Here is a 12,149-nt window from a genome sequence, read left to right as displayed (position 1 = left end):
TCCATAAGGTTCTTTCTCGGAGCTTCGATAATACGGCATGGCCTCTTCAGACTAAAAACTGGGCAGGTACGATCCGTTGAATCCATTCCTCTTTTCTTATGCATGTAGAATTATGTATCAGGTTCAAAAGCAAAATATTAAAAAAATGTCAAAAGATGGAGTAGATAAGATGAGCTTTGTGTCAGAATAGTGGCGTGATTTCTCTAATTCACTCAGTTTCTTGCAATATAATGTGAGTTATTGGTAGTATTGATCACACGTTTTGTTTCATAGAACGATACAGACAGCCGATCACTTAGCCTCTCACTTAGGCAGGGGGCGTGCGGTATGGTATGACTCGGTACGTAAATAAAAAATGCTGATATGAGTAACTTCCACTCCTAGATAAACATAAAGGGCGGGAGGGGGGTTTCTTCTATCTCATTCTTTCTTCCATACGAGTTGTGATGCGGATGATGGATTTTCTAGCAGATTCTCCTCTCCTCCGCTATTCCTTTATACGTGTACAATAGAGGTGAGCTTGCTCTCGGCAGACGGTTCCCAATATGAAACTGGGAACCGCCCACTAAGGACCGGTTTCGAGAAATTGGAACTGGGAATCACCCGTTGATTCTATGGATCCACTAGGGAACCGGACCGGATGGCCGGTCCAATCCGGTTTCCAGGTGGGTTCATGGAACTGGTCTCATCAAGTTTCATGCAAATGAAGGTGACCAAGAGTGACAGAGGAAGGCAATGTACGACTATAGGTCCGGTAGTGAGTTGATAGGAGTTGAGAGTTGAGCTTTAAATTAGGGATTTTATGATTTTCAATTTTCTAAAAATGTTTTCTTTTTTTTTTGGTTGAAATTTTTCTTAAAAATTATATATATATGTATATATATTACCGGTCTGGTCCGGATGGGCGGGTGGGCGGTTTCACGCTTATAATCGGGAACCGGAGTATAAATTAGAAGCAGGAACCGGATCGGTCCTCACGGGAACCGCCCGTTCCGGGCCGGTCCGGTCCGATTCCAAGCAATCTAGGCAGTTCCCGGTTCTTTTGCACACTCCTAGTGTACAACATATTTACCCAACAGATACCCCCAATCTATCTCGTCAAATTTGTAAAGTAGGACAACTGTCACTTAGCATTTGCATTACTACCCTCTAGAAGGAAAGGTTTTGATTGTCTAAATCAAAGTGACAATTTTTTTTCTCTGATTCCAGATATGCCAGAGAAGCACACTTCATATTACATTACGCAAATGCAATGGTATCTTCGGTATAGAATATCATCATGACCATTTACCATGATTATTCTGTCACGGATTTTGAACAATATTGTGATTGTACTGTTGTAGAAACCGGAAGCAAGCTGTGCACCATCTGCACCGCCATATGTAGCTTCTTCAGCTCCTTAGGTGCCTTTGTAATCTGCACCTCCTTACGGTGCACCCGCCACAACATACCTCACGGCAGCTCGGGCATACCCTTCCGCATCCACCATATTCAGCAGTAGACCCACCTCTACCACATTTTCCCCATCTTCTATCGGCTTATCCTCCTCTAGCGTACCCTCCTCGGCCTTTAGCGTGTCCTCTGCCTCCATCTCCACCACCTCCTGGCCCTCCAGGTACACTACAAAAAAATAAGGATTTAGCCACGGAAAATTAGCGACAAAAAATTATTCATCGCTAATTTGCGACGAAAACTAAATTCGTTGCTAATTGCGATGGAATTTGCGACGAAAAAGCATTCGTTGCTAATTAGTGATGGATTTTGCGATGGAAACAAAATTCGTCGCTAATTAGCGACGGAAAAAAAATTCATCACTAATTTGCGACAAAAAAAATTTGGTCGCTAATTAGCGACAAATTTTGAGACGGAAAAAAAATTCGTCGCTAATTAGCGATGGAAAAAAATTCGTCGCTAATTAGCGACGAATTTTGCGACGGAAAAAAAATTAGCGACGAAAACAAAATTCGTCGCTAATTAGCAACGGAATTTGCTATGGAAAAAAAATTCTTTGCTAATTTGCGATGAAAAAAAATTCGTCGCTAATTATTTGCAACGGAAAAAAATTTGTCACTAATTAGCGATGGAAAAAAAATTCGTCGCTAATTTCTGACGAAAAAAAAGCAATGGAAAAAAATTCGTCGTTAATTAGTGTCAAAATTTATTTGTGATGAAAAAAATTTTGTCACTAATTAGTGATGGAAAAAAAATTGTCGCTAATTTGCAACGGAATTAGTGACGGAAATAACTTTGGCGGGACGTTCCCAACTATTTTTATAGTTCATCACTAATTCCGTCACTAATTAGCGACGAAAATAAACTTTCGTTGCACATTCCCAACTACTTTTATAGTTCGTCACTAATTAGCGACGGATTCAAATTCATTGCTAATTCCATCGCAAATTAGCGACGAATTTGAATCCATCGCTAATTAGTGACGGAATTAGCGACAAACTATAAAAATAGTTTTCTTACAAAAAAAAAACTATAAAAATAGTTGCGAATGTGCAGCAAAAGTTTATTTTCGTCACTAAATTCGTCGCAAATTAGCGACAGAATTAGCGATGAACTATAAAATTCGCAGCACGTTCCTGACTATTTTATTTTCGTCGCTAATTAGCGACGGATTCAAATTCGTCGCTAATTTGCGACGAATTAATAAAAATTCATCGCTAAATTCGTTCCGGAACAATGTTCGTGGCAAAAGTAAAAAATTTTCGTGGCAAATTAGCGACGAATTTTGCCACGAATAAGTTCGTTGCAAATTACTGACCAAAAAAAAAAATTTCGTGGCAAATTAGCGACGAATTTTGCCACGAGAAATTAGCGACGAATTTTGCCACGAATAATTAGCGACGAATTTTGCCATGAAAAATTAGGGACGAATTTTGCCACGAAAAATTAGTGACCAATTTTGCTACGAATAATTAGCGACGAATTTTGCCACGAATATATTTCGTCGCAATTTAGCGATGAAAAATTAAATTTTGCGACGCCTAATTGGCGACAAAATTTTTTTCGTTGCAAATTTCGTCGTAAATTCGTTTAGCAACGAATTTTTCTATTTTTTTGTGGCAAAATTCGTCGCTAAAACCTACTTTTTTTTTTAGTGACATAAGTTAGAAAAGCAACGGAAGATTCAATTTTTTTTTAAATGAAATCGCAAAGTCGGGTTGCAGATTGAAATTCTATTATCATTTTATAAGGGTTTGGATGGATTGGGAACATGATTATATCGGAGCCGCTATTAAGGGTGTGCATAAGAACCCATAGAAATGTGTGGAATCAATGGAACCATTAGAACTTGAGAGTATATGATAAGCTTCGAGATATGGAGTCATAACTATATCATATCCTCATTGTAACTTTTACTCGTGCATACTACACGGCAAATGGTCCTTTCAGATAATTATTTGCACAAAAAATGTACGAGAATATAGTAATTACTTGCTGTTTTATAGTTTTCAGGTACAAGTTTCAATATAAACTCGAAAAATTATTTTGTATTTTAGTTGTGCAATATCATTGGGTTTTGCTATCAATATAGTGAATTTGTACTTCATTGTATGATATACGAGTTTTTCTCATGTTGCGACGTAATAGAATAGCTTTTCGATAAGTTAAAATGCACAAGTTTTCTTTTGTAGAAATTCAACAAACTATTTAGTAATTTTTTCTTAAGGAATAGTATATCAATGGATTTTGGGTTTCAAATTGAGGCAAATACCATTCTCACATGAAAACCTGCTATCGCATAATAACATCCTAACTTTCCTTGCCATGTGAGGGAAAAATTGTTCGGTGACACGCGCAAACTCTCTCTCCGTAATTGGTTTCTTGCATTCTCCATCACATTGAACTGACTACATTATTCTTTGCGGATCTCACTTTTAATTTAAGATTATTTCTTGCATTTTTTCTTCTTTTTCTTTTGCTTTATATTATATTAAAAGACAAAACTACTCACATTCCTTTCAAATAATTTTTTTCACTCTAGCCTCATCTTCCACACCCATTCATTGCAAGGTTTCCTTCATGTCTATCTTCTTCTAAACTTATTCCAACAATTATTAACTTTATTTCCCCGAATAATCCTCATGATCATGAATTTTTCGACTTTGATTTTAGGTACAAATTTATGAAAATTTACTCAAAGATTGAATATTGTGGTTGATGAATGCATTATACTCAATTTACTCATATTTTATTGGAAGATAATATTGAAAAGGACCTAAATTGCTTAAATGTATCTATTGATAATGAAACTGCGAATGGAGAACAATAATCGATCATGTCAACAAGTTCATTTGGTGCTGCTCGCACTAAACATTGAAACTTATTCCTTGATATATATGTGTTTTAAGTGAATAATAACTTTCTTATTGATGCAATTGAAAACTTTTATTGTCTGATTCATGTAAAATATTTTTTCAAGAGAGTAACCTTTTTCAAGGAAGCCAAGCAACTAAATGAACAATATCTTTTATTAAGCTACATATGCAACTTGTTGTTATTGCAATGGATAATTTTCTTTTTATTAATGATTCAATGAAAATTATGGTGCATTTAGAATTGACAAAAAAAATATGTGTTGGCAAAATTCCAGTAATGGGTTGTCTTATAACTTTGAACCATTACAATTGCCATAGTTTTTGTGTTAATAGCTAATTATATGTAATTTTAAAACCTAGTATCCATATAATGATGTTTTGGGAGCATTTTCTTTTGCATTTGCATGATAATAATGCATGTTCCCAGAATTTTTTGCATCCGAACTTCTCCAATTCTAAGTTTTTTAGAATCATGCTCACCCATATCATGTAAATGATGGTTCGAAATTTCAAAAAATAAGGAACCTGTTACAACGGCCCGAACCAATTAATAAATTTCTTTTGATCAAACCCAATTGAATTTAGAAAGTTAATAATATCTAAAACACGATCCAACCTGTGTCCAGGGACTAGATCTTACTCTCCCTTTTCGTCGCCTGCCTTTTTAGACTACAACAACAGCAGCAGCAACGACAAGCGCACATTTTTTTCCTCTTTTTTCAAAAATTTTCAGGAACCTGCGCGCGTGCCCATTTCCGTAATTCCACCACGTCCCAGCGCTCCCCGCATGCAACGCTCCTCCCCCTCTTCTCACGACGAAAAAAACACTAATTAATTAATTATTTTTATTTTTTTTAATAATAATAATTGAAAAATCTTCGAAACTCGAAGGCGCGAACTCGCCTCCCCTCTCGCGCCATCGTCTCCCCTTCGCTCGCTCTCTCTCTCTCTCTCTCACTCTCTCTCTCTAACTTCTCTCCTTCTTTCTCTCTCTCTAGCCTCCTCCGCCGCTCCTCTGCCATGCACCGCCGCCTCCGCCGCCCCCTCCTCCTCCTCCGACGACGACGCCGCCGCCAAGCACGGCAGCTACAACTGCGGCCTCCCCAAGAAGGGCCACTCCTGCCACGCTGGCTCCTCCCCCTCCCCGCCTCCGACTCCTCCTCCGCCGCCGCCCGTCAGCGCCCACGCTGCATCCTCTGCCTCGGCGGCTTCCTCGTCCGCCGTCGCCGTCGCCCCGTCCGCGCTCTCCTCCGCCGCCCGCCCTCCCTAGCCGCCGCCGCCCCTCCTGCTGCGCCACCCGATCTCGCACCTCCGCCGCGCGCTCTCCTTCGACGACCTCGACGTCCGCGCTGACGAGGAGGAGGAGGACATCGACGAGGTGGAGCCGGATCTCGACGAGCGGGATCGGGATTTCGTGGACGGGGATGCGGACGCCGGCGGGTTGCCCGCCAGGTGCTTGTGGGGAGGTCCTGAGGAGGTTGCCGCCGGCGGAGCTGCTCGCGGTGGCGGGAGACCTCGAGGAGGGTGTGGTGGGCCGCCGAGGATCTGAAGCTCAGAGTTCCCTCGAGAGCTCAGCTCTGTTTCGTCGGATCGGTGTTGAACAAGTGCCCTGAGCTCGTTAGGCTATCTCTGTGGATGGAAAGGTTAGTAATCAGTCGTGGATTCGGATCTAGGATGTTTCTTCGTGAGGTGGATCGGATCGGTTGATGTTGCTGCACTGATGAGACAAGGTTCATATGGGCGTTATCAATTAGGACCGAAGTTGATGCACGAGCTAATAACCGCAAGTGAACTGTTTGATCAATTGAATTGAAGCTTAAAATTAACAAAAAGAAATGCATGCTGCGAGTAGTGGAAATGCTGCTTGATCAGCATTTATGGACAAACTTTCATGAATCAGGGAGTTTCAGGATTCGCACATTAACCCTTTAAGGAAGGCCTAGAACTTGTGAATCAATTGTGAGGATCCTGATTGGATCTCACAATTAATTCCAGTTCGAGATCATGTGCTTGAGCTTCGTCAAATTTTTCTGGATTTATGACACTGATTCGGTTCTTGTTCTGTTGGTTGGCTTTCGCAGTGATGTAGATGCGACGATGCTGGCTTGCATTGCGTTCTCATGCCCTAATCTGGAGTCTGTGGAGATCTCAACATCCTTTAATGCTGTCAACCAGATTACAGGGTAAACTTTCTGTTCCCCTTTTGCAGGTTAGGTCTTTCATATGAGATTTGTTTGGATCTTGGTTATATATGTATTGAGGCATTTCTGGGGTGGAGAACCCTAAGATCCCTGCATTACTGCTCAATTAATGGTTGCAAATGGATATCACTTTCAAGCTGGCACATGTAATTTGCAAGCAACATTTGTTCGAAATGGAAAGACTTTAGCGGAGTCTACTCTAATTGTAAAGGTTTTGATCACCTGTCTGTGATTTACAAATTTGTTTGCGTCTCCATGATCTAGGAATGCCACTAGAAAATGTGATGGCTCTTCCAATTGTGGTGTGTGCATCATTATTTCGTCCTTGACTAGCAGTGGGAACTAGGAGAGGAAAGCTGTCAGTTTTTTATGCTGCTTTTTGAACCAACTATTTAAGCGATCAACGTGTTGAGATCTTACTCTTGGTTGCTCATGCTTGTAACATCTTAGTTTCACAAGTAAATATCCATTTTACAGCTTAAATAACATCTTGTTTGTTTCCAGCAAGGAGGTTGCATAGTCTGTTTAATGGTTTTTAGTAATACTAAGCAGTTTGATCTCCATTTTCTTATTCGTGCACGCAGAAATCTTGGAAATGTATTCTTCATTTACCATATTAACTTGTGCAAACTTCTGCAGAGATGAATTGGGTTGTTTTGTTGCTGACAAACGATGCCTCACGTGTCTTAAAATGGAAGGTTGCTCTAACCTTGGGGGTTTGGTTCTCAGCTCATCGAGTCTTTCTACACTCTGGCTTTCTGATCTAAACTCCCTCTCAAAGATGGTAATTGCATCCCTTTGCTTTTTTATGCTCTAGGATCTCTCCTCTGTATCTTGCATGTTTATTCCTGTCTTTGATAGATGTAACAAGTGATGCTGACTCATTTTCACATCCCTACAGGTATTTAACTACCCCAACTTAAGAGAAATCTCCTTGGAATTCTCTCGCAATGGAAATGATTGTACAGATTTGATTGCCACAGTTGATGGTCTGGGAAGTTAGTTGTCCAATTTTACAAAATATTCACATTGCGTCGGTTCAGCTTTCTCATGCGGTTGTACTAGCTCTTACAGCTTCAAATTTAAAGTGTGTTCTGTAGCTTGGTCATGCATGTTGCATATGATAACAGCTTCAAACAGGCATTTATTTCCTTTAAGCTCTAGAGCTTTGTAAGTCCTTGTTCCACACATTTTGCTGTCTAGTGATCATATAGATCCTAAGTTCACTTCCTAGATACTAAAGACCGAAATTTTCCATAAGAGCATTGAAGCATCATTAATTAGATACAGCTTTGATGACCACTGCTAAATTTTTTCATTGTACAGGGGTTTGCGGATGCTATCACTGGTGCTTGGATCAGAAATCACTGATGCATCTGTTGCTGCTATAGCTTCAAGCTTTTCGGATTTAGAATTGCTGATCTCAGTGGGTATGTTCTGCTGTGAGGTCCTATGTTGTTTGATTTATGAGATATCACAGTAGTATAGAAAATTTAGCTTCATCGTGTCAATTCATGGTTTTTTTTTTCTTTTGCAAAAGTTCCCATACATGATATAAACACATTTGCTTTCAAATAGTGTGACAAATAGGGCGCAATGGTAATGACCATAGAAGCTTAGAGCATGAAGGAATATAATTTAATCATCAGCCCCAACAATTGCACTTCTTTTTTAATCATGAATTTATAGTTACATGCAGGTCAGGCATTAGTGACAGTGGCATCGGGATGATATGCAATGTGTTTCCGGAAACATTATTAAGACTCCTACTTGCCCTTTGTCCTAACATCTCTTCAAGTAACTTCCTGGACTACTCTGTAAATAAATGGCATTTCCTTTCAGTTAGCACTATAGGTTCATTGTTTGTCATGCTGAACGTGAATCTATTCAAATCATTTCTTGCATTTTTTTTGGGTTCACTAACTGTTTATATATTTCAGGTGGAATTCAGTTTGCCACAGCTCAGCTGCCTCTTCTTGAACTCATGGACTGTGGTATGACTGTATGTGATAGTAATGACGAAAGCCTCATCTCTGATGAAGCCATCAACCATGGGATGGAGAAAAGGCCTAACAGCAATCTTCACCTCATACACCAGAAGCTTATTATAAAGCACAGTAAATTAAAAAAACTCAGCTTGTGGGGTTGTAGTGGCTTAGATGTGAGACTCCCAGATCCTATAATTTGTATATTGCATTCTGTTACCATGGGTTCCTTGTGGTTCTTATTTTGTTGATTGAAATGCAGGCCCTGTATTTGAACTGCCCAGAGTTGAATGACCTGAATCTCAATGCCTATAAAAATTTGCTCACTGGTACGTTTTAAAAAATGTATTGGTCTTGATTGAGTGCTTTAATTAATGGGATATTGATGCATCTCACATGCTTTCCTAATTTGCATCCTAATCTAACTTTAATTTTCTTTGCATTCTCAGATCGATTGCTAATTTAGTGCCCTAGTTTAGAGAATGTATATGCGTCAGGTTGTCAAGAATTGTTAATAGAGGTTATTCAAAACCACGTACGATCTGAATTTAATCAGAATATAGCATTAACATCAATTTGTGCTGCTTGTCAATATGCTTCTCTAACCTATACGAGCTTGTTGATTACATCATCAAGCACTTTAAAACTTGAATTTGCGGAACAAACCTACCTCATAGACAATGTTAGCCTTGCTGGAAACTTGATGTGATATTCTACTGACGTGAAAGTCTGTATGTCGCACTTTCTTGTTGAGACCCTTGTCTTGAGAATCCTGTATGTGAGAAGTTATACCTTGCTCTATCCCCCACTTTTCTTTGTCCTTCTTACAGTAACTTAAGATTTATTTATATATTAAATAAATTGTTTGATCTCAAAGATTCAATGGTTTGAGGAAAGCATTAACATTTGTATTGCATCTACTTGTAGGTCAACAATGATTCTTTTCCCGTGGAAAACCATTTGCCCTTTAAACGTCTGGCTGATGGTTCCAAGAGAGTTCGGGTTTCCCATTTTCTGCTTCACCTACATATCTTCTAGTGGTTGTAACGTAAATGTCAATGCCGTTTCTTAGATACAGCTCCTTTTCTCTTTCATGTGAGCAAATGGAAAATGAATTGACAACAGCAAGTCTGATTATTGATTAGATAACAAGCAAATAGATGGACAACAGCATTAATTTCACGAGAGTATCTTGAAACATTGTATTTGCATTCTATAACTGGTTATGAAATAGAATAGGGAATCATATCATAACATCGCCTCACATGTTGACCATCTTTACTCTTCTCTTTTTTCCAAGCAGCAATTTGATGTTGATAAGAAGCAGAGAAGGAGGCCGCCGTGTAATGTGCTTGCAGAATGATTATACATGTGGATAGTTTTGACAATTGAGATGGTGATAGCTTCACTTGTTTGATGTCATATTACTGCTGAGGCAAGGCCCCCTAGACTGACTTCTTGTGGGTTCCCAACATTATTGCCGGTTGCTGATGCCTTGTAGAATTCCTTTAGGCATTGTGTGGCCCCCTGGTCACCATACTAGAAAATACTTTGGAGCTTAGCTTCAGCAGCATTACTTCATCATTCTAAAATAAAGTTATCAACCTATGTAATTTCTGTGCAAACTGTCTTCGTATCAGGAGTTTCATGGAAAGACTGTAATTTACTGAGAATTTATATTAGAGCATGAACTGTTGCTGCTAATATTCATGTACTTGATATCAGAGGTTAGAAGGAACTCCGCAAGGCTGAGTTTGTGGTAGATATACCAGGTTTCAGCCATGGATTAGATACAGTTTGCACTGTGCCAGTTGTGATTACGATGCACATGGTTATCTTGACTACTAGGAGGCCAACCTGTAATAAACTTTTGCTGCACATTCGCAATTATTTTTATAGTTTGTCGCTAATTTGCGACGAATTAATAAAATTTCGTCGTTAAATTCGTTTCGGAACAATGTTCGTGGCAAAAGTAAAAAATTTTCGTGGCAAATTAACGACGAATTTTGCCACGAATCAGTTCGTCGCAAATTACTGACCAAAAAAAAAGAATTCCGTTGCAAATTAGCGATGAATTTTGTGACGAAAAATTAGCGACGAATTTTGCGAAGAAAAATTAGCAATAAATTTTGTGACGAAAAATTAGCGACAAATAATTAGCGGCAAATTTTGCGACGAAAAATTAGCAATGAATTATGCAATGAATAATTAGCGACGAATTTTGCGATGAATTTTTTTTCATCGCAATTTAGCGACGAAAATTCAAATTTTCCGTCGCAAAATTTGCGATGGTCTATTAGCGATGAATTTTTTTCCGTTGCTAATTTCATCGCAAATTCGTTTAGCGATGAATTTTGCCAAATTTTTCGTGGCAAAATTCGTCGCTAAAATCAACTTTTTTTGTAGTGCCTATTCATTGAGCAAGTCCTGACTTGTAGGTGCTGTTTTTGCCCATTATTGGAAGCAAGTTGATGCCCTCCTTTCCTAAAAAATGGGTCATGTCTTATGGTACTGCAATTTTGCAAGAGAGTTGTATAAATTTTATTGGATGGATGACGTTTGCTCTCTATGCTAGAACGAGAGGGGTACTTGTCGGGCAGATAGCATATTAGTGTTAATTTTTACGATACGTATATGTCACTTATACAACTTGTTTATTAGTGTCATCCATGCAACAGGAAACCCCTCAAAATATTGCCAAAGCAGCAACTAACAAGAATTTCAGGCTGGTGGTGGTAAGAAGAAGAAATAGTATAGTCGGCAAATAACAGATCATAGAACAGCAAAACCATCGACATCTATGTCAGGTATTTGTGAGTTTCCCAATGGCGATTCTTCACAATTCTTGATTTCGATGTCTTTCTTAAATCTCCCCGCTTGGAATTGTGATATATGTGTCGTTATGTTTCTTGCCTTATCCAGGAGGTTTCCATGCGAATTGCGAGTCGGAAATGTCAGTTTGTAGTCTCATGTAGTTTTGTTAGATACCATCATAACATGGAAGGTTTCTGGGCGCTAACTGCTGAATTAACTTTCTTTCACGACTACTTGTTTATCTTGTTGGACTACTATCGTGTGTATCGGGTGTAAGTTTCTCAGTGCGCATACATTTGATGGGTTGACCGATAGCTCGAAAGATGGAGATACGGAGCTACACCATTTCGATATCGAATAATTAGTAGATGACTTCGATTTTTTGCCACTCATGTTACTGAAAAGTCGTATCAAAACTCCAAATACAAATTTAACATGTTTATTATCTCTTATATCGAGTCATATTTCCAAATTAACAAATTACATAAAATAATTTGGAAGGATTATTTCAAAAGACCATAAGAGCATTATAATGTTAGGAAATGAAAATTGGAGGCTAGAAAGAGCAAGCAATCATAAAATAAATTTGCATGGAAAAGTAGAGGAGTTACTGAGAAACTAGAATTAGCTAATACATGTGAAATTTAAACGGACATATATTATACTATAGCTTATAATGTATATAAGTAAACTGTAATTCGATCATTAATCAGATCATTTATTCGTGTATTATAAATCTTATCATCTGTTGGGTCATTTACCTATGTGTATAGTACATAAAGGTAAATGGAAAATTCAACCATTGATTTGGTCCACCTGTA

General features: G+C 38.7%; 1 protein-coding gene and 1 pseudogene across 1 annotated transcript in view; one reads left to right on the top strand and one right to left on the bottom strand.

Annotated features, from left to right (window-relative positions):
• The window catches only part of LOC115662680 (disease resistance protein RPV1-like), a 60,628-nt gene that overhangs the window by 34,655 nt on the left and 13,824 nt on the right, over positions 1–12,149 (bottom strand). The window lies entirely within an intron of this gene.
• LOC115683450 (F-box/LRR-repeat protein 17-like) lies at positions 4,606–9,531 on the top strand (annotated as a pseudogene).

This window comes from Syzygium oleosum, unplaced genomic scaffold (genome assembly GCF_021117445.2).
Source record: "Syzygium oleosum isolate NSW1041296 unplaced genomic scaffold, Sole_v2.1 Sole_v2.03, whole genome shotgun sequence".
Lineage (NCBI taxonomy): Eukaryota > Viridiplantae > Streptophyta > Magnoliopsida > Myrtales > Myrtaceae > Syzygium > Syzygium oleosum.
Note: the sequence above shows the minus strand (reverse complement) of the source record. Positions and strands in the feature narration are given on the sequence as shown.